At 40.7% G+C, this 22,513-nt stretch overlaps 1 long non-coding RNA gene across 2 annotated transcripts; it reads right to left on the bottom strand.

Annotated features, from left to right (window-relative positions):
• Nucleotides 1-18,716: 18,716 nt before the first annotated feature.
• On the bottom strand, nt 18,717-21,786 carry LOC133804841 (uncharacterized). Of its 2 annotated transcripts, XR_009878658.1 has the most exons (4): nt 21,429-21,786; nt 20,854-21,115; nt 19,468-19,630; nt 18,717-19,037 (listed from the first exon to the last, which is right to left on the bottom strand). It is a non-coding gene; the product is annotated as an uncharacterized LOC133804841 (long non-coding RNA). The 2 variants fall into 2 exon arrangements; XR_009878657.1 differs by having other exon boundaries at nt 19,468-21,115.
• Between the last annotated feature and the right edge of the window lie 727 nt (nt 21,787-22,513).

The following is a 22,513-nucleotide window of genomic DNA, read 5'->3' as shown; positions in this document are numbered from 1 at the left end:
ACTGAAGAGTTTATTGCTAACGTTGTAGACGGGATGCTGAACATGACCTTCCTCCCGCACCAATGCAGCACTGAAACCATTCTCCGAGACAGCCATATAGAGCAGGAAAGGTTCTCCGTCTACTGGCTTGGAAAGGATCGGGGGATTTTCCATGTGTGCCTTGACCTGTTGGAATGCCTGTTCGCATTCTTTCGACCATTGAAATCTCTAACTTCCTCGGAGAACATTAAAGAAAAGGATGCACTTGTGCGTTTCCTTGGACACAAAATGACTCAAAGTCGTGATCCTTCCTGTTAGGCTTTGAACGTCTTTATGCTTCCGAGGAGACGACATCTCGATTAAGGCCTTGATCTTCTCGAGGTTTGCCTCAGTTCCCCAAGCACTAACGATGAGGCCTAGGAACCTTCCAGAGGCAACCCCAAATGTGCACTTTTGGGGATTTAATTTCATTCCAAACTGGCAGAGCACCAAGAAGACCTTCGCCATGTCACCCACATGGCCGGGAGCTATCCTGGATGTAACGCCCTACCACCTCAGAGCCATTACTAAGTGAGTTTAAAATGTGCATTCAACTTGCTAACCAAGCATTTAGCTCAAAAGTGTAACTAAACTGTATTAAAAATCGCATACTTTGAAAATGTAATCATTCATTGAAAATTTATAAGTGTTATACATTAGGGATCCCAAAAAGAAATACCGCTTATAAATATTTACAACTCAAAATGTGTTTAAAGTCGACTAAACGACAAAATGAGATTTAGTACTAAACAACTCCCAAAAGTGCCCTTGGCTGTGACGGCTAGGCAGACCAGACATGTACGCGTCGCCTCACGCCCTCCGTACTCATGGTTGGCCAATTCTCCCCTTTCCCTTACCTGCACCACAGAGCACCCGTGAGCCGAAGCCCAGCAAGAAAAACCCTCACAAGCAGATAGCTTATGCATATAAAATATTTAGCATATAAACAGGCCATCAACAGGCTACACACATACGACCATGCCATCCCAGGTGCTTTACCAGGCCCTGGGTTCGCGGTCCACGCCGTAAGGATATCCCAGGTATCCTTTAGGGTCTCGCCCTGGCAACTCGCACTCCGCATGCTAAACGCTGCTCCCGGCCCCTTGCCGCACTCAGCCTTCGCCGTTCTCGGCCTTCACCGTTGCTGCCTCTTGCCGATCATTCACATAATTACATACATAGCATAATTAACCAAACACTTAAACACACATTAACATAATCAATGGGCTATGCCCTGCACATAATCATATAGGGCCATGCCCTGCAACACAACTATGGGGCCTCGCCCTGCTCTATGGGTACAACGGTTTTCTTACTTGTGTCCTGAGCTTCTTGAGCACCGAAATCACGAGCACGGTCCTCTAACCCGAGCCTCACTGAAAACCTAGTCACAACACATACATAACACTATCCTTACTAACCAATTATAATCATCTCCCAGAACCAATCCCGTGCTCTCGGGACCTCCCGGTTCCCCACACAAGGCAGCAGAAGCATCCCCCGAGCCCCCTGGGCAAAAGCCTAAAATCTGAAAATTTCCCCTGCCCAGAAATGGCCTAGCGCCGCGGCACTAACCCATAAGGGCCGCGGCGCCCAAAATAGTGCCCTTCCCCTGATGCATCCTAGTGTCGCGGCACGGAAGAACAAGGCCGCGACGCCCATACGGGAACCCAGAAATCTGGGTTTTTCCCAACATTTTCCCCGAGCCAAAACACTTCCAAATCAATACCAAACCATACCTAATTCTCAAATTCAATCCAAAACCCCATTTAGACCATCTAACAACTCAAAAACATCAACAACAAGCCTAGACACACATTCAAACCCATGATTCACAAATTGGTTTAAAACTTTATTAAACTTAAACCAAAACAGAGCTTAACCTCATAAATGAATGGAATTCTTACCTCAAACAAGAATTCGACCTTGAGCTTCCTCCAATTCCAACTCCAAGCTAAGCCCCTTCTGATTACTAAGTTGAATTCTCACACTAACCAGCCACAAATCCAGCTTTCAGCTTCCATTCTCAAACTCTCAAAATCAAGCTTGGAAACTTAAAGAAAACAGAGATGAATTCCTTACCTCTGAGCTTAACACACCCTTGAGCTAACTCCCCTAGTCTCAACAGCCAAAATCCTTCAATACTCAGCAAACTCTCAACATCAAGGAGAGGGAAAGAAGAACCCGAATGAGAGAGAGGGAGAGCTGAGAAATTCTATTCTTTTTCCTTTCCTTAGCCTTTTCTAAACTTTTCTAATAATTCCCAGCCCTTATCTAATCTTAACCAGCTGCCAAAAAGACCCTATTGCCCCTTAAATTAGCCTAAGACTTCTTATGCCACAAAAGGGTGATTTAGTCTTTTAACATATCCTGCTAAATCCTCGAGCATGCCTAAAAATCTCCATTTTAATCCCGACATGTCTAAGCTATTACTATCACTAAGCGCTACACAATAATTTCCGAACACTTTATAATATCCCCAAAATACCCCCAAGCTCCTCCCGAGCTGGGTATTTGACCCTGTTGTGACTTTCCTAGCTAAACAACTCCCTAGGACCGTCTGGGAACGTGCGTCACAAATATTTCACCTTTATATCACAAATGTCACATATATCACATTTATGCCCTCAACGGGCTAAGATTACAAATACGCCCCTAGCAACCAAACGGGGCCCACATGCATATTTAATCGCCTAAACATGCACTCTAATCACATGTTCATTAAATTCTCATATACTAATACAATATAACAATTATTGCCCTCCAGGCACGCTAATCAAGGCCCAAGCCTTATTAGCGAATTTGGGTCGCTACAACTATCCCCTCCTTATAGAAATTTCGTCCTCGAAATTACCTGAACAACTCGGGATACCGCTCCCGCATATCCGATTCAAGTTCCCATGTCGCCTCCTCAACCTTACTGTTCCTCCATAGCACTTTCACCAAGGCGATGGTCTTGCTCCGCAAAACTTTATCCTTGCGATCAAGAATCTGAACCGGCTTCTCCTCATAAGATAAATCCTGGTCCAGCTCTAAATTCTCATAACTCAACACAAGTGAAGAATATGACACATACTTCCGGAGCATGGACACGTGAAATACATCATGAACCCCTGATAAGGCTGGAGGCATTGACAACCTGTAGGCTACCTCCCCAGTCTGCTCTAGAACCTCGAAGGGACCGAAAAACCTAGGGCTCAGCTTGCACCGAACGCCAAACCGTTTCACTCCTCTCAAAGGTGAAACCCTAAGGAACACATGGTCACCAACCTGGAATTCCACGCTCCTGCGTTTCAGGTCTGAGTAACTCTTCTGGTGACTCTGGGAGGCGAGCATTCGAGCTCTAATCTTTTCTATCGCCTCATTGATCCTTTGGACCATCTCAGGACCCAAATAGCTCCTCTCACCCATCTCATCCCAATGGATAGGTGATCTGCACTTCCTTCCATAAAGCATCTCATACGGAGCCACTCCGATGGTAGCCTGATAACTGTTGTTGTACAAGAACTCGATCAATGGGAGATACTTACTCCAAGATACTCCAAAATCTAGCACGTAGGCTCGCAACATATCCTCCAATATCTGAATCATCCTCTCGGACTGTCCATCTGTCTGAGGATGATAAGCGGTAATGAACCGTATCTACGTGCCCATAGCCTTCTGCAGACTCTCCTAGAACTTGGAGGTGAAGGTGGGGTCCCTGTCAGATACTATCGACCTCGAAGCCCCATGAAGTCGAACAATTTCCTTCACATATAACTCTGCATACTGCTCCACAGTATAAGTCGTCCTAACCGGTAGAAAGTGGGCGGACTTGGTATGCCTATCCACAATCACCCACACCGAGTCATGCTGTCCCACGGTCTTCGATAAACCAACCACGAAGTCCATGGTAATGTCCTCCCACTTCCACTCTGGAATCCCTAGAGACTGCAGCAACCCTGCTGGCCTCTGATGTTCAGCCTTGACCTACTGACACGTTAAGCACTTGGCCACATAATCCACCACATCCCTCTTCATGCCCGACCACCAATATAAAGCTCTCAGATCTTGGTACATCTTCGTCGTACCCGGATGCAAGGAATAGGGAGTGGTATGCGATTCATCTAAGATCTCCCGTCAGATATCAGAATCCATAGGAACACAAATCTGACCCTTGTACCTCAGTAACCCCATCTCTGAAATAGAAAAGTCCTTAGCCGCTCCGACTAAGACGTTCTCTCTGTGACCTCTCAATTGGGAATCCCTCCCTTGCGCCTCCTTGATTCTCTCAAGGAGTGTAGACTGAAGAGTGATGTTGGCTAACCGACCAACCACCAACTCTATACCCGCTCTAGTCATCTCCTCAGCTAGCTTGTCAAATATCTATCTCGAACTGAACAATTGTCCTGGGCCTTTCCGACTCAATGCATCAACAACTACATTAGCCTTCCCAGGATGGTATAGGATATCACAGTCATAATCCTTAACCAACCCCAGCCACCATCTCTTGCGCATATTCAAGTCATTCTGAGTAAAGAAGTACTTCAAACATTTATGGTTGGTGTATATCTCGTACTTCTCACCATATAAATAATGTCTCCAAATCTTAAGTGCGAATACCATCGCTGCCAACTCCAAATCATGCGTGGGATATCTTTGCTCATACTCCTTTAACTGTCTCTATGCATAGGCTATCACCTTACCAGCTTGCATCAGCACACACCCCAAACCCTGTCTGGAGGCATTACAGTAGACCACAAACTTCTCATTATCTGTCGGCAAACTCAACACTGGCGCGGTGATCAATCGTCGCTTCAACTCTTTAAAACTATTCTCACATCTATCTGTCCAAACATACTTTGTCTTCTTCTTTGTCAATTCTTTCAATGGCATAGCTATCCTAGAGAACCCCTCAACAAACCGCCGATAATACCCTGCCAATCCCAGGAAACTCCTCACTTCAGGAACACTGCTCGGTCTAGGCCAATCCCTCATTGCCTCAATCTTACTTGGATCGACTAAAATCCCCTCCTTACTGACAATATGGCCCAGAAATGTAACTCTCGATAACCAGAATTCGCACTTGCTAAACTTAGCTTATAACTTATGTTCCCTCAACCGCTGCAATACCAGCTATAGATGTCGCTCATGCTCTGTCTCTGACTAAGAATACACCAGAATGTCGTCGATGAACAGGATCACAAACTTGTCCAAATAATCCTTGAAAACCCTATTCATCATATCCATAAAAGCTGCTAGAGCATTGGTTAACCCAAAGGACATAACCAGGAATTCATAGTGTCCATACCTTGTGCGGAAAGCGGTCTGGTATGTCCACTTCTTTAATCCTTAACTGATGGTAACCTGACCGAAGATCAATCTTAGAAAACATCGTACTTCCCTGTAACTGATCAAATAAGTCGTCAATCCTAGGCAATGGATACTTGTTCTTGATAGTTAACTTGTTTAGCTCCCTGTAATCAATACACATCCTAAGAGATCCATCCTTCTTCTTGACGAACAACACTAGAGCACCCCATGGCGAGAAACTTGGTCTGATGAACCCCAAATCCAATAACTCCTGTAACCGAATCTTCAACTCTTTCAACTCTGCCGGAGCCATTCTGTAAGGTGTCCTAGATACTGGCTCCACCCCTGGTGCCAATTCTATAACGAACTCAATCTCCCGCTGCGGCGACAACCCTAGCAGATCTGCTGGGAATAAATCCAGAAACTCGCATACCAATCTGGTCTCTCCCGGTCCAACCGACACAACCTTGGAGGTATCCACAACACTTGCTAGGAATCCTATGTAACCTTCCTGCATCAGGTCTCTAGCCTTCAGGGCTGAAATCATAGGTACCCGCGGTCCACTGGCTGTTCCCACAAATACAAAGGGTACCTCCCCTTCTGGTTCAAAAGTCACCATCCTACACTTGCAGTCAATCATCGCCCCATAATTCGATAACCAATCCATCCCTAGGATCATATCAAAGTCATCCATCGCAAGCTCAAACAGATCAACAGACAATTCCCTACCATCTACCTCTACTGGCAAAGCTCTAATCCATCTCCTAGAGACTACCAGTTCCCCAGTTGGCAACAAAGTCTGAAAACCCCTAGCATACAAAGCACTAGGTCTACACAGTTGATCTATGACTCTAGCAGACACAAATGAATGGGTAGCTCTTGAATCAATCAATGCAGTATACAAAGAACCAGTACTAGAAATCTGACCTGTCACAACTAAGGGGCTAGCCTTCGCCTCAGTCTAAGTCAAAGCAAACACTCTGGCAGGAGCGAGACTGTCACCTTGCTTTGGCTCTTCCTTCTTGACTTGTGGGCAGTCCTTCTTCAAATGATTGGCACTCCCACAGACAAAGCAGGACCTGATTCTGCACTAACCCTGGTGTCGTCGTCTCCACCGAGGACACACTGGGAAAGTCCTCCAGTTGTCACTTCCGCCCTGACGGCCACTAAAAGCACCCCATGCCCTCCTATTAGAACTGGGAGGAACAAAGGAATCTGGGGCCTTCCTCTTCTGCTCACTGGGGCCACTACCCCGACTGGATCCAATAAAAGGAGGCACCGTCCTCCTGGCATCGCACCTAACAACGCTCTCTCTCCAAATCTGGTCCTCGGCCCCCTCAGCTATAAGGGCCTTGTCCACAACCTGAGCATAGGTGGTAGTCTCTGGATCCAAAGTGATCTTCTTATCACGAGCGATCATAACGTTCAACCCCCGTACAAATCTGTCTCTCCTTGCCACGTCAGTCAGCACTAAATCTGGCGCAAACTTCGCCAATCGGTCAAATCTCAGAGCATACTCAGTCACGGTCAACCGATTCTGAGTCAGGTTGATGAACTCTTTAACCTTCGCTGCTCGGACTGCAACACTGTAATATTTTTCGTTGAAGATGTTCTTGAATTCTTCCCAGGACATGACTGCCACATTCCTTCTCTGAACCACTACATCCCACCAGATGCGGGCATCCTCTCTAAACATGTAACTGACACAGGCAACTCTCTCATTCCCCTCAACCCTCATGAAATCCAGGATAGAGGAAACCATATTCATCCACTGCTCTGCCCACAGTGGGTCTGGTCCACCCTCGAAGGTGGGAGGATGCTGCTTCCTAAACCTTTCATACAAAGGTTCGCACCTGTTTTCCATCATAGGCTGAACCGGCACTGGCACCAGAACCTACTGAATTGGCAGCCCAGTAACCTGTGGAGGGGCCTGCTGCCTCAACTGTCGGAGTTCTTCTTCTGTTCATTGCAATCTCGCTTCCATTTCGGCAAACATCTGTTGCCAATTCTGTGGGGCAGGTGGAGGGTCCTGACCCTGATTATCATCCTCGGCCCGACTGCCACAGAGTCTAGATGATTGTCGAGGCATCACAACAATATGCCTGCAATCAACGACGCCGCTCATCAGGCATGATAACAAAATCCAAAACCACCTCACAATTACATCAGTCAACCACAATCAACAATCCACACAATACACAAACAACATATAACACTCAACGGGCCATGCCCTGGCATCATGCATATGTCAACTCATTCAACATGCTCTATATGAAATAAGCAGGAAAACAGGGCATTTAAGCACATACTCAAACATATAAGTCAGTTATTACCAACCAACCCTGAGTCGAGGTTGCCACTGACAGCGAGCGTACATGTTCAGTCAATCTCCATAAACCATAAACCTTGACTCGCACCAATGCAGCACTGATACCATTCTCCGAGACAGCCATATAGAGTAGGAAAGGTTCTCCGTCTACTGGCTTGGAAAGGATCGGGGGATTTTCCATGTGTGCCTTGACCATTTGGAATGCTTGTTCGCATTCTTCCGAACATTGAAATCTCTGACTTCCTCACAGAACATTAAAGAAAAGGATGCACTTGTGCGTTGCCTTGGACACAAAATGACTCAAAGTCGTGATCCTTCTTGTCAAGCTTTGAACGTCTTTATGCTTCCGAGGAGATGACATCTCGATTAGGGCCTTGATCTTCTCGGGGTTTGCCTCAGTTCCCCGAGCACTAACGATGAGGCCTAGGAACCTTCCAGAGGCAACCCCAATTGTGCACTTTTGGGGATTTAATTTCATTCCAAACTGGCGGAGCACCGAGAAAACCTTCGCCATGTCACCCACATGGCCAGGAGTTATCCTGGATGTAACGCCCTACCACCTTAGAGCCGTTACTAAGTGAGTTTAAAATGTGCATTCAACTTGCTAACCAAGTATTTAGCTCAAAAGTGTAACTAAACTGTATTAAAAATCGCATAATTTGAAAATGTAATCATTCATTGAAAATTTATAAGTGTTTTACATTAGGGATCCCAAAAAGAAATACCGCTTATAAATATTTACAACTCAAAATGTGTTTAAAGTCGACTAAACGAAAAAATGAGATTTAGTACTAAGCAACTCCCAAAAGTGCCCTTGGCCGTGACGGCTAGGCAGACCAGACATGTACGCGTCGCCACACACCCTCCGTACTCATGGTTGGCCAATTCTCCCCTTTCCCTTACCTGCACCACAGAGCACCCGTGAGCCGAAGCCCAGCAAGAAAAACCCTCACAAGCAGATAGCTTATGCATATAAAATATTTAGCATATAAACAGGCCATCAACAGGCTACACACATACGACCATGCCATCCCAGGTGCTTTACCAGGCCCTGGGTTCGCGGTCCACGCCGTAAGGATATCCCAGGTATCCTTTAGGGTCTCGCCCTGGCAACTCGCACTCCGCATGCTAAACGCTGCTCCCGGCCCCTTGCCGCACTCAGCCTTCGCCGTTCTCGGCCTTCACCGTTGCTGCCTCTTGCCGATCATTCACATAATTACATACATAGCATAATTAACCAAACACTTAAACACGCATTAACATAATCAATGGGCTATGCCCTGCACAGAATAATATTGGGCCATGACCTGCAACACAACTATGGGGCCTCGCCCTTCTCTATGGGTACATCAGTTTTCTTACCTGTGTCCCGAGCTTCTTGAGCACCGAAATCACGAGCACGGTCCTCTAACCTTAGCCTCACTGAAAACCTAGTCACAACACATACATAACACTATCCTTACTAACCAATTATAATCATCTCCCAGAACCAATCCCGTGCTCTCGGGACCTCCCGGTTCCCCACACAAGGCAGCAGAAGCATCCCCCGAGCCCCCTGGGCAAAAGCCTAAAATCTGAAAATTTCCCCTGCCCAGAAATGGCCTAGCGCCGCGGCACTAACCCATAAGGGCCGCGGCGCCCAAAATAGTGCCCTTCCCCTGATGCATCCTAGTGTCGCGGCACGGAAGAACAAGGCCGCGACGCCCATACGGGAACCCAGAAATCTGGGTTTTGCCCAACATTTTCCCCGAGCCAAAACACTTCCAAATCAATACCAAACCATACCTAATTCTCAAATTCAATCCAAAACCCCATTTAGACCATCTAACAACTCAAAAACATCAACAACAAGCCTAGACACACATTCAAACCCATGATTCACAAATTGGTTTAAAACTTTATTAAACTTAAACCAAAACAGAGCTTAACCTCATAAATGAATGGAATTCTTACCTCAAACAAGAATTCGACCTTGAGCTTCCTCCAATTCCAACTCCAAGCTAAGCCCCTTCTGATTACTAAGTTGAATTCTCACACTAACCAGCCACAAATCCATCTTTCAGCTTCCATTCTCAAACTCTCAAAATCAAGCTTGGAAACTTAAAGAAAACAGAGATGAATTCCTTACCTCTGAGCTTAACACACCCTTGAGCTAACTCCCCTAGTCTCAACAGCCAAAATCCTTCAATACTCAGCAAACTCTCAACATCAAGGAGAGGGAAAGAAGAACCCGAATGAGAGAGAGGGAGAGCTGAGAAATTCTATTCTTTTTCCTTTCCTTAGCCTTTTCTAAACTTTTCTAATAATTCCCAGCCCTTATCTAATCTTAACCAGCTGCCAAAAAGACCCTATTGCCCCTTAAATTAGCCTAAGACTTCTTATGCCACAAAAGGGTGATTTAGTCTTTTAACATATCCTGCTAAATCCTCGAGCATGCCTAAAAATCTCCATTTTAATCCCGACATGTTTAAGCTATTACTATCACTAAGCGCTACACAATAATTTCCGAACACTTTATAATATCCCCAAAATACCCCCAAGCTCCTCCCGAGCTGGGTATTTGACCCCGTTGTGACTTTCCTAGCTAAACAACTCCCTAGGACCGTCTGGGAACGTGCATCACAAATATTTCACCTTTATATCACAAATGTCACATATATCACATTTATGCCCTCAACGGGCTAAGATTACAAATACGCCCCTAGCAACCAAACGGGGCCCACATGCATATTTAATCGCCTAAACATGCACTCTAATCACATATTCATTAAATTCTCATATACTAATACAATATAACAATTATTTCCCTCCAGGCACGCTAATCAAGGCCCAAGCCTTATTAGCCAATTTGGGTTGCTACACTGGACTTGACTAGCTTGTCGTCCATGTAAACTTCCATGTTTCACCCCAGCTGGTTCTTGAACATTAGGTTTACGCGTCTTTGGTAGGTGGCCCCCGCATTCTTTAGCTTGAAAGGCATCATGATGTAACAATAGACACCTTTATTGGTCCGAAAACTAGTATGCTCCTGATCCACGACATGCATGGATATCTGGTTATAACCTGAGTATGCATCCATGAATGACAATAGATCGTATCCAAAGGTGGCATCAACCATCTGATCTATCTTGGGGAGCGGGAAGTAGTCCATCGGACAAGCTTTGTTAAGGTTTGAGAAATCGATGCATGTCCTCTAGGTGTCAGTCATTCCAAGGCATTTGGGCAGGCAACTGAGCCGAAGCCATCACCTCACCGTCATGGTTTAAAGCTCGCGCATACCTTTTTTGTGAGCCTCAGGAGGTGCCACCCACGTGGGGCCCTCCTGAAATGATTCCTACTCATCAATTCACCAGAGGAGGTCCTCGGGCTACTGGATGTTGCGAGGCCACAGGTGCAACTGGTGGGACCTACGGAGCAATAGGAGGCACAAGTGCTCTTGCTGTGAGGGTTTGCGCCTGGCGCGCTCCACCCTTGGCATATTGGTAGAGATGTCCCAACTTGATGAAGTTTTCAATCTCATCCGTGAGCTGGCGGAACTCATGGGTGTGGTGCCCTATGTCATTGTGAAAATGACAAAACTTGTCAGGATCTCGCCTTTCCCTATCCCTTCGGATTGGTTGTGGCTTCTGATAGTGAACATGCTGTTCTGTGGCCACGAAGATATTCTCCCGGGAGTCTACCAAGTCAGTATACTCAGAGTACTGTGAGACATACTTCTCTTCAAGGGTGGTTCCCTGCTCGGCCTGGGCGCTTCCATCTCCCTTGGGCTTCCGGCCCTTGCCCTTGCCCCCGCGTCTACTGTCACTAGGGGTTCGACTGGGTGCAGCAAAATGGGACGGAGCAACAACTCCGACACTGAATGCAAGCTAAAAAGTGTTGTATCAAGTGGGCGCTACTCCATATCCTGTTGGGGGCACGCTGAAGCATAGAGTCGGCATAGCACTAAAGGCTGTGGGCGGGATGCTCAGGCTGGGCCTCAGGCTGGGCTGGACTCCTCCAAAGCTTGGTTGGACAGGAGCATAAGGGAAGTACTGGATCCCCAAAGCCACTAGGCATGATGCAGTCAGAGCGGGGAAGGTGATGGGTTCTCTAAATGGTCCAATCTGGGCATCTTCCCAACTAATATACTCTTGAGCCCAACGACTGAAGTCGTTGAGCCGTCGGCATCCCCTTTGCTGGAGGTCATCCCAAAGTGGTGACTCCGCGTGGATGCCATCCTGCAAGGCCATCAACTGCTGGCCATCATCAACCATATTGGTTCTCGCCGCCTCCTTCTTGAAGCATTTGATGTATGCCTTGAGGGTTTCAAATGGACCTTATTTAATGTTTTCTAAAGCATTGACCTTGAAACTCAACTTCCGAGCTCCTAGGAATTGCCTTCAGAAGGCAGATGACAACTGATGCCACGAGTGAATGGATCCTAGTCGGTGCTTCTTGAACCACTCATCAACTGGTCCCGTTAGAGTGATCGGAAACACGTGACATTTAGTGTCATCGGAGACAAGATGCATCGACATCAATCTGTTGAAATTTAAAAGGTGGTCGATGGGGCCCCAATTGCCATCATAGGGTGGGATGGCCGACATCTTGAAGCCCTGCGGCAAGGGGGCTTCCACAATGTGGGGAGCTCATGGCTCCACTTCTTCATCTGAGTCGTTGCTTTTCCGTCTGGCAATTCTTAGCATGTTCTTCTTCAGATTCTCTATCTCTGTGCAAAGCGAGTCCCAGTCTCTATTGACGCTCTGTGCTGGGTTATCTTTTCTTTGGGCGTTGAGATTGTCCCACAAGTCGGACCCTTGTTGGCGGGCTCACGCCCATTGGCCTTATTGCACCTTCAGGCATTAAGGTTATCTTGTAGGTTAGCTTGACCTTGGAACGTGCCGTTATCCTCGGAAGGAGCCACCTCGGTTTCTCCATTGGACTCGATATTTTCATGATTTACCAAGATACAGTCGCCACATTCTTGGTTCTGTGAGACATTCTTTGGGAAAATCCCTCGACCATTGTTCCCATGGGGTTGGCGAGGTCCCGAGGGAACACCACCTCTAGGCGTCGCGCTATCCATATGTGCATACCAGGGTGGAACGCCCCGAGCTCCATGGGCACTGATAGCCTGGCGGTGTCCTCGGGCCTCTAGGCCATTACCTTTACCAGCCTGCTTGGGAAGCTAGTGGCCATCAGGATCTTGATGAGCCCTCTTCTGCTTTGGAGCAGGATTATCGTCAACTTTTCCTTTGCCATGATCTTGTGGCAGTACTAGGTTTCCAACCCCAGCTGGATGCTTGGTGGGCACTCAAACTAGCGAATCTTGTGCCTCTTCAGTTGGGTGCTCGGGGTGCACATCGGCTGTATTGATAGGTGGCACTCCAACAGGGTGCACAGGTGGCAGGCTAGTTGGGTGTCGAGCTTGTACATTACCATTGGGGTCCACTTGTAACCCTTGGGCTGCAAGAGTGGCCTTCAAGGCAAGCACCATCTCTTGTAGGGCGGCGATGTTACCCTCTTTGGCATCAATCTTTTGCTGTTGGGTGGCCACCTGTTCCCGGAGCACCACCACGTCTGGTGTCTCCTATGCCATCATGGGCTGAGGGTAGTATTCCTCATAGTACTCCTGGTCGCCATCGTCATCCTCGCCGTCGTACTCGACATCTTCGTCAAAATCCTCCACCATATCAAACAAATCCTGAGGTGGCGGTCGACTGATTTCCCCTCCTTTAACTCCGATAGGAGGGACTACGTTGTCTGTGATATTTCTTTGAGCAGTTACCATGGCTGTAAGTGTTCCGAATGCTTTCTTCAAGCTCTCAATGAAAGCACAAAAAGGTTGTCTGCCTTTTTTGCTATCATCCTTAAAAAACAGGTTAAAGAAAATAAACAACGAGAGCACAATAGTTTTTATGTGGTTTAGGCTATAAAAGAACCTTAGTCCACGAGTCTCTGGTATTAAGAGAATTGGAAGCTTGTTAAGGTAAGCTCCAATGGAGTTTTCTCAGACAACGTTTAGATTGCTCTGAGTACAAGGTTATCTTTCTCTAAAAAATTTCGAACCCCTTAAATTGAGACTCTCAGCCCTATTTATAGAGGCTAGGGTCATTAATACTAATCATTTATAATTAATACACATTGGGCCAATTAAAACAAAGGCAATGACCCATGCGGATCTTACAGGGCCTATTGTAGAAAACAAAACCCCAACTTTATGGGGAACATATTTGCGTCTGTCAGGGTGCAGCACACGTTCGCCCATGTCAGGTGGCATTGTGGAGAATGTTGATTGTCGAGTGTAAGAACTCGACACCACTAATCGAGAACTGCATAAAGTTGTCAGATGATCGTCTGGTGGCCCACGATTGCAGTGACTAACATCTGGTGTCTATCTTAGGTCCGAGAACCAGAACCTCAGACTTGATGGACTACTAAGGGAGGATAGCTATTTACGACGTGGCCTCACTTGGAGAACCCCTAGCTATGAGGACATACCTAGCAGGTTAATCTACCTTGAAGGCGCTCACGACTTACCAGCTGGTCCAGAAAGGTAGCCTCGCCTGGAAGAATCCTCGCCCCAAAGGGATACCTCGGAGGGTAACATACCCCGAAGATGTCTACGAATGTTCGAACTAGTCACTGTGAGTTTCCACATGTCGGGAGGTAAAAATACGGACTACAAATTATATTAAAATAAATTCAATATTATAAAATATCATTATTGTAATAATATTTAATGTAAGACTACATATATAATAATTATATTAATATAAATTCAAATTCAATTCAAATATTATAAAATATCATTATTATAGCAAGGGTAAATACCATTTTGGATCCTGAGTTTTGCAAAAGTTACCGATCAGACCATCTGTTTTGTTAAATGACAATTTGGACCTTGTGTTTTGCAAAATGTAACATTTTAATACCCTGAGCACAGTTTTGATAAAATAATTTTTTAATATGACCAAAATACCCTCAAAATTATTAATTATTGAATTTATTCAATAATTAAAAAAATATTTTTTTAAAAAATAAAATAAATTTATTTTAAAATAAAAAATAATACAAAATATTTTTTAATTAAACATATATTTTAATTCAAAATATAATTTAAACTTAAAACTAAAATTAAAATCAAAATTAAATATAAACCCTAAACTTATCAACCAAAAAAAAATTAAGATCAAACCCCAAAATTAACATCCTTATAGAAATACAAAACAAAAGTTAAAAATAAAATTAGAACTTTTTTTTATTTTTTATTTTCCCTCTTATCTTCTTCTTCTTCTCTTGACTGTGACCCTCACCTTTTTCCTCAACCATGACCTTCTTCCTCTCGAATCCTACAGTGAAGTTGTTGTTGGAAGGAGATCGAAGCTCGATGTCATCGTCAATGGATGGATCGAGAATCTGGCGATTGAGGCAGGAAATTGAAGTATGCTCGTTCATGGGCCTGGGTCGAAGGCTGGAAATCGATGTATGCTCGCTCGTTCAGATCTGGGATGTGACGACGTCTCGGAGGAGTATTGGATTTGGTTGGTCGACACAAGGATGACAGAATGGGGCTAGGGCTAGGTAGTGTTTGAACAGCTAGAGATGAAGCATCGACATCCATCTTCTGAGGATGTTCCATTTTTATTTTGCATTGATTTTGATTTTGATTTGGCTTTGATTTTGGGATGCCACGAGTTGATGCAACCCACACCCACAAACTGATGATTCTGTTAACAATAAAGAAGTCATTTTCTAAAGCTGGTAAGATGGTGAATGGGGTGGTCGATTTGTAGGTTTGTTTCTATTTTTTTTTTGGTTTTTTGTTATGTCAAATCAGTGGGTGTCTTTGTGAAGCTTGGTGACGAGGGTTTATATTTTTTTTTCTGGGCTTTTGTTGTTTCGAAATGGTGAGATAGAGAGGATCGAGAGAGAGAGAGAGAGAGAGAGAGGTACTGGCATGAAAGGTCTGGGTTTGGAGCGATGTTGGATTGATGCTTGAGAAGAAGATGAACATTACTAGTGCAGCCATGAATTCCATTTCGATTTGTCAAAAATGTTTCCTGGTTTAGTTTTTGATTTTAATGAGTTTCTGCATTTGATATTGTTGAAACCCTAATTTGAATATGCATTGAATCTTAATTTTTATGCAGATATATTGTTAATTAAAGAATATGGGGATAAGGTTTTTATTTAGTTTTAATTTTAATGTACTTGAGGTTATATATTCTTAAAAAATGTATTTTAATGAAAAAAAAACATTTCAAATTTTATTTATTTTTAATTCAATAATATTTTATTTTAAATAGATAAATTAACTAATTTAAAAAAGTAAGGGTATTTTGGTCATATTAAAAAACTTGTTTGGCCAAAATCGGGTTCAGGGTATTAAAATGTTCCATTTTGTAAAACACAGGATCCAAAATGGTATTTACCCTTATAGTAATATACAATACAAGACTAGAAATATAATACTTATATTAATATAAATTTGAATATTATAAAATATAATAATAATAATAATATATAATACATTATCTTAATTTTTATTATAAAAATGGTAATTTTGAACCTCATGTTTTACAAATGTTACCGATCAGACCCTGTGTTTTGTTAAATGACATGGACCCTACATTTTACAAAATGGAACAAAAGAGTATCAAGGACTAAATTTTGGCCTAAATATTTTTCAAGATGAAAAAATACCCCTGATTTTTATTAATTAATGAATTAATCAAATAATTAAAAATTGAATTAAATAAAAATGTTTATAAAATTAAAATAATAAAAAAAACTGAAATTTATTTTTATTTTGAATTTTGAAATATTTAATTAATTCATTAATTAATAAAATTCTAGGGTATTTTAGTCATATTGAATTTTTTTTTTGACTAAAATTGTGTCTAGGGTACTCATTTGTTCTATTTTGGAAAATGTAGGGTCCAAATTGTCATTTAATAAAACATAGGGTCCAAAATGGTACTTACCATATTATATATATTTTTATTTAAAAAAATCATAAAAAATGTTATGGTATAATTTTTCATCTAATATGTTTATGTCATTCTTTTATATATAATATTATTTATATATTTAAAATTTATATGACAATAATACAAATTTAATAAAAATAATTGATAAATTATATAAATAAAACTAAACAAATGTGCATTGCACGTTACTTGAATCTAGTAAATATAACAATGTTACTTACAGATTCTCTATCAATACTTTTTAAAATATTGGGTCTTGTTAAAATATTACAGATAAGCGCATGGAGAAAGTGAACATGTAGAATATCTAGCTAACTATGGTGTGAGCAATTCGAGTTAAACTTGGTAGTATGACAACCAGATAATCCCCAGGTCGCCTCTTGATCCAATAACCTAGTTCGAGATGTGTGATGGCTCGATCGCCTTCTAGATACTCTAAACTTGGCCCATGTCCAGTTCCGTTATCTCTTCGACATCCAGCTCGAGGGAAGTGTTGAACTCGTTGAAGCCTAGTCATGTCGCACAATGAAGGATCCCAAAAGACTCTGAGAATCCTTATACGCTCATTAATGCCCACATTTTATTACACATTTATTACCAGAGATAACATATATAAATTCCATAGGAAATCATATCCCTATGTAAATGAGATATTATTCTGATTGATTATTTACCATATTTATGCACGTGGTTACCAAAAGCTGTCCAGGTTAACCCTCTATACATATTAGGGGAATGGACAGGGAAAAGGGTTGCTTCTTGATGTACAAAAACTCTACTGAAATTGTAAGAAACGATTTCATCTAGAGCCTTAAAGAGATTAATAAGATTGTCTCGTGGACTAGTTAGATTTTAACTACTGAACCACGTTAAAATGTGAGTTTTTGAGATATTGTTCATTTTATTATTTACGATTTAGAAAGAGAGCATTAATATCTCTGTTGTTGGATTTCTTAATCCACTGTTGGAAAAAAAACCCCGTCAACAAATTGGTGCTTTCGTTGAGAGCTTATTAGTGCTTAATCCCCTACGCAAGTTTCACCCTACACTCACCATTGTGGTCACCCTATCTATGCATGATAACGAAATGGAATAACATGGTGATCAGGAGGCGCATCATACGACCGTTTCTGCTGGAAAAGGCCCTGACGCTCAACACCTCCCTGGAAAGCAACATGTGGGCTAGGATGATACTGGGAGTTCAACATCATGCCCACCAAATCCCAATTCGGGGTACCTGACAGCCATCAATATGGAAAATGCCCAATTAAGGAGCCATTGCGCTAGGGCTAACAAGTAGATCGAGGAGGTCCTAGCTTGATTACCCCCTCTTGCAACCGATATTAATATCAGAAGGAGGCAAAGTGGGTCTCATAGGTCCCACAAGAATAATCGACCCATTCTTAGTTGCTCTGTTAGAACTGCAAATCCAAGCTCCATACCTTCAGAGCAGAATCTGGGGAATACTCAACCTATTAATCCTCATAGGAGTCGTTGGCCCTATGTCAGTCGATCGGTCAAAACTGCAACCCTGAGCTTCGTGCCTTCTGAGCAGATTCCAAGGAATGTTAAGAACAACCCAACAGGGCAAGCTAGGACCAATTCAAGGAGGCAAAACACCCCAACAAATCCATCCGTGCCGCGATCAGAACCCGCCACTACAAGAAAAATACTTTCAATAAGACCGAAAAAGTATTATTAAATGCATACCATAACACTTTTAGATGTGTTAAGGAAAGCGGTGTTATAGTAGGTTGGAGCACTTTGCATAACACTTTTCCATAGTTATAGACATGTGTTATGGTATAGCCTACGATAACACTTTTGTTGTGTTATTTTAATAATTAGATAAGTATTTCATTATGCTATTTATAAATAGATTATATAACACTTTTTTGTACTTATAAAGTAGTGTTATGATACACTTTATAATAACACACTTTCTGCATTATAGAAAATAATTTGCATAACATAATTTTATGCTTTTAAACCAGTGTTATTGTAAAAGATACAATAACACATTTTTGTATTATTCTAATATTTGGATAAGCTTGAATTATTATTATATAAACCTGTACATTATAATTATTTTTTATTGCTTTAATTCAAACCCGCTTCATTTAATATACTTAAGTCACCCGTAACATTGTACAAATATATTTTTTAGTACCAATTATATGGTTCATAACACATATAACCAAATATTTGTGTCAAAATACATTCAAGATGATCTAAAAAACAATCCAAAAGTCTTAAGATATTCAACACTGCCTAATTAACATAAACAACACATTCTCACAATAGTCAACAAAATAGTCTTAAACAGTTGCATATTCAAAAGTAAAGATAGGAATTCATGATCTTCCAAATGGCAGCACACCAAAGCCTTCCAAATCAGATTTTCTTTTGCACTTCACTTGTTGAATCTGGTAAATACAACATGAAAGAAAAACTAATGAGGTCATGAAATATCATATCATTCATCTAAAATAGTCAATAATATCATGACGCATAACCAAATTTACAATAATTGAGTTTGAATAATAAACAAGTTATTTTATTACACACATTACTACAACTATCTATACTCAAGTGACCTTAGAACTTTAGTTAAATGGTGCATAATATTAATTCAAGTGACCATGGATGCAGGCACCAACACTTCCAAAAAACATCAAAGCATAGTCTACTCTATCAGCACCACTAAACAAGCCAAATAGTGAAACAGTGCTGCTGCCACTGCTAGTTTTATTTCTTTCTCTTAGAGCCATATTAATAAAGATTCATTAGAAAACTAAACTAACGATTTATTTATATATACATATAAACTAAAAACTATAAGCGTAGAAGACTTACCACCCAAAGATCTAAAGCCTAAACTGTTCGGGGACTTATGAGGAGAAGCCGAGAGGTGTGAGTGCATGATTGTGTCTTAGGAAAATAACTTCAGTGAGCTATCTATGGAGTGGCGAGGAGAAACATCAATTTCAGAACAGAGGGACAATAAAGCTTTGGGGTGCTGAAGAGGGAAAGGGGAAAATCATAAATAAGGTGTCACCAGAAATCTCAGCGTGTGAGATATATTTTACAAGTGATGCATAAATTGTTGATCACTCTTTAAGATAACTAATAAAACTAGACAATCATATATATATATATATATATATGTAGATTTAAGTAAACAGAAGCATTGACAGGGTTTAAAAGCACATAATTTATCATTATTAGTACAGTAATTATTATTTTAAACAATTTAAATGATGGATTTTCCCGCAGAAATAGAAGTCTAATATTTTAGAGGGCATTCATTAATTGATCATGCAACATATCTAAATACAAGTTGGCACCAGACAATTAGTTATGCTTTAAACAATTAGTTATCAGTTTGAAAATCAAAACATTATTGTTAGACCGTGCATAAGCCAAAGCATTCACATCTACGGTTGGTAATCCACGAGCTGATTAGTCAATTTAGAGAGTTAAAGTCATCATGATAAACTTCTAGCTAAAAGTTTTAGCTAAAATTTGAAAAAACTGATATGTTTCACTTAAAATCGAATGAAATCTAAAAATATTATGATGCTTTATTATTTCCATTTGATTCCCGACCTTCCATTTGATTCCCTCTATCTGGGGAAGGGACGGGAAATGAAACAACAATAATATTAAAGTACTATTAATATTAAAAGACATAATATTAAACAATGTGTAACTAATAAACCCAACAAACTTGATCTCATAATATTCCCATGACAAAAAAAAAAAAAACAAGAAACTATTTTGAATGGGATAAAAAATCACATAATTATTGAATATGGCATAACAACAGCATTTTAGTTAAAAATTTACAGATACACCGAAGAAAGAAGGATTAACTAAGTTTCTGATGCAAATAAACCCAAAAACAGAGAGGGAAAAATACTAATAGTCTCTACATAATATGATATGATAATTATAGTCTCTTCTTACATGTAACTTATGAAACTAATCAGAAACTATTTTGATTTGAACAAGTCATAATAAATATTAACATGCATGCTGCATACATATATGCTCACTCCTATTTAATCATGACTTTCTACTAAATAATTAATTTAATTGAGATTATATCCATTAAATAACAAGTTACTCAAAGTGCCAAAAATGGTATATGAATATATATAAATTATAAAAATATATATTAAAAAAATTCTCAGATACAGTTTTCTGAATAGTTCCCATAAAAGTAGAAACAAGAATTACCTAGGATGGCAAAGATATTAGAAGTGTAAACAATGAAAGGATCCTGTGTACAACCAAATACTACTGTTGGTATAAAGTTAACCTAAAAAGAAAATAAGACTTCACATCAATAATTTGTACGTGTTAATTTGCTCGTTATAATAACATTTATAACACATGATAATGAAGGAATTGCATATAAAAATATTAGAACTTGCCTTCAATGTCCTCAAATTGTAACTCTGCACCGTAGAAGAGAGGCATTTTAGCTTCTCAAACGCACCTTCAAAATCCAACATAAAAAAATTCCAATAACTACTAAATTTAATAAGTGTAAATAATTTATATCATTAATTTGACATCAATTGTTGGATGCAAGTAGACCTAATATGTGTACATATAAAAAGCACTTATCACACTTTAGTCATCCCTTTGCAAAACAATTCATTACCCTAACTGCAAAGAAAAATCCACAAGTTAAGTTATAATAATTTATTATTAGGAGGTTATAAATCTCATTAAACATTTTACAACATGGATTGAAGATTCAATTGAAGATTTACAGCATGTTAAGAGGTTGAGATAGATAGATTTACCTGAGCAACATTTCCAACTGAGATCTCTTGTAATCCAAGTCCAAGTATTCCATCAAAATTAGCAGCCATAAATGTGAAGCCAGCTTCTATAATTGCCTCGTTAAAATCCCAACAATAGATGTCATACTCATTAAGTGTAACATTATATCAAGAAACAACCATATATAAATTTTATTTTATTTTAAAAAAATGTTTTCCAAATCACAATACAGATCAAAAAATTAAAACAAACTTTAAAACTTGCTCAACAAATGATTGGAATGAAGATCAGACATAAACTCAACCTTATAAGCTTATAACACAAATAAATGAATTATGAACCCATTATGTCAAAACATGCACCGACCAACCCATAAACACACACACGCGCATACCTAATATGAGAGAGATAGAGCATCTGAGAGAGAAGCTATTTTCACCAAAAACTTTCCCCTTTCACATAAGAAAAATAGAGAACAAATTAATACAAAAAAAAAGTAGATATAGTTAAGAAATGCAAAAAAGAGACGAGTGAGAGATAGAGAGAGAGGGAGCCAAGAGAGACAAAGAGAGCAGAAATAAAAATGTAGGAAAAAAAATACAAATCTGAAAATGGGACAGATCTTGAGGTGAAATGGGTTTGCGTTCATGGAGAGATAGGAGAGACAGAGGAAAGATAGAAGAGCAGAAAAGTGAAAATTGGTCCAATGAATCTCATTAGAGATACATGAACTCAATATTAAATGATACTTAATCAATAAAAGAAAACAAATAATGATAATTACTTTATTGAGCATAAAAGAAAACAAATACTGATAATTACTTTATTGAGCCTGAGTAGTCAAGACAACAGTGCAGCCATCACTGACTATTACTTACAAGGAATAACATCTCCCTACATCCAATATCATATCCTTTAAACAATCTTAATAAAGAAACATATACAAAGAGTTTCAAACAAGAAAGGATAATAACTTATATTAAATATATAGGAAAAAACCAAACCGTACTTTTAAAATCACTAAGCCAAAGAAATATATATATATACACACGTACATACCTTTATATATATATATAAACATATGTAGGTCAATTAGAACTAAACT

This window comes from Humulus lupulus, chromosome X, assembly GCF_963169125.1.
Source record: "Humulus lupulus chromosome X, drHumLupu1.1, whole genome shotgun sequence".
In the NCBI taxonomy this organism is placed as follows: domain Eukaryota; kingdom Viridiplantae; phylum Streptophyta; class Magnoliopsida; order Rosales; family Cannabaceae; genus Humulus; species Humulus lupulus.
The sequence above is the reverse complement of the archived record's forward strand: the minus strand, read 5'-3'. Positions and strand labels throughout refer to the sequence as shown.